Below are 1,103 nucleotides of genomic sequence, written 5' to 3'. Positions count from 1 at the left end.
GACGTGTTCACCTCTACTGGTAATTGAACTATGAAAGCAGTACATGTACATGTGCATGGTTTAGGGAATTTTTTACTTGTAATCCCACGCCTTATAAGGAATCCAATCATTAATGGTATAGTAAATTTCTGTCTCCATGCGGGCGTTAAAGAAGCCAATCAAAGCTGCTTTCTTTACATCACTAACCATTACTCATGACCTCTAAACTGTAACACTTATATCACTATATGATGATCAGTAACACTTAATGCTGCACTTGAAAGTGAGTGATTGATCTAATATAATGAAATGAAATGTACATCATTTCTTATTGTTATAATGATTGGGTGCATTTCCATAGTTCCATGACTCAAGTAAAGGGACAGTGGAATCAGTTAAAAAGGAAATAAACATTTCCAGTGTTGTGACAATAATGATAACAACAACAGAAGCATATAATAATACGTCAATGAACTGTTTCTATAACAATAAAAAGGATTACTTTTAGTTGCAGCATGTATGGGTACATTATTATAAAGGAATTAAGGTATTAAATGTAATAATTGTTGTACCAGAGGAATATCAGTAGTGAATGGAACATTAGCTTAAGCTAGAGGAAATGACTCCTACCATACACTACAGCCTACAGGTTTGTTATACTATCAGTAACGGACTATAATAACAAAACAAAAAAGGAATATCAATAATAGTTAACAATCTCCATATTTGGTGATGATACGCATAATTGAGTTGAGGTGGATCTTTACATTTTCCGTGATGTAATAATTACACAAAATAAAGTGATAGAAATGTATAGAGGTACCTGTAGCAACACATGCAGTACATTAAGTATTGTACATGAATGTGTAATGTCTTAGTCAGTGGAGGCTATTCTTCTCAATAGCTCTTCAAATATTAATTCTAAAATGAATTAAATGATAATGTATAATTAATGAATGTTAACTAACTGTTCATGATATTGATAGATGTAGTTTTTACTTTATTATCAATCTCTGGTTGACTAACAGTTCTTATACTTCTATCAATGAGTTTCTGAAATAAAACCTGATCCAATAGTTTAGATGTCTTTCTCTTCTCTCTCTCCCTCAGTCCAGCCTTAGCCT

The 1,103-nt window shown here is 32.2% G+C and overlaps 1 long non-coding RNA gene across 1 annotated transcript; it reads right to left on the bottom strand.

Annotated features, from left to right (window-relative positions):
- Nucleotides 1–369: 369 nt before the first annotated feature.
- LOC109585444 (uncharacterized) lies at nt 370–1,097 on the bottom strand. Its single transcript, XR_002186496.1, has 2 exons — nt 948–1,097; nt 370–900 (listed from the first exon to the last, which is right to left on the bottom strand). It is a non-coding gene; the product is annotated as an uncharacterized LOC109585444 (long non-coding RNA).
- Between the last annotated feature and the right edge of the window lie 6 nt (nt 1,098–1,103).

This window comes from Amphimedon queenslandica, unplaced genomic scaffold (genome assembly GCF_000090795.2).
Source record: "Amphimedon queenslandica unplaced genomic scaffold, v1.1 AMPQUscaffold_13061, whole genome shotgun sequence".
NCBI classification, from domain to species: Eukaryota; Metazoa; Porifera; class Demospongiae; order Haplosclerida; family Niphatidae; genus Amphimedon; species Amphimedon queenslandica.
The sequence above is the reverse complement of the archived record's forward strand: the minus strand, read 5'-3'. Positions and strand labels throughout refer to the sequence as shown.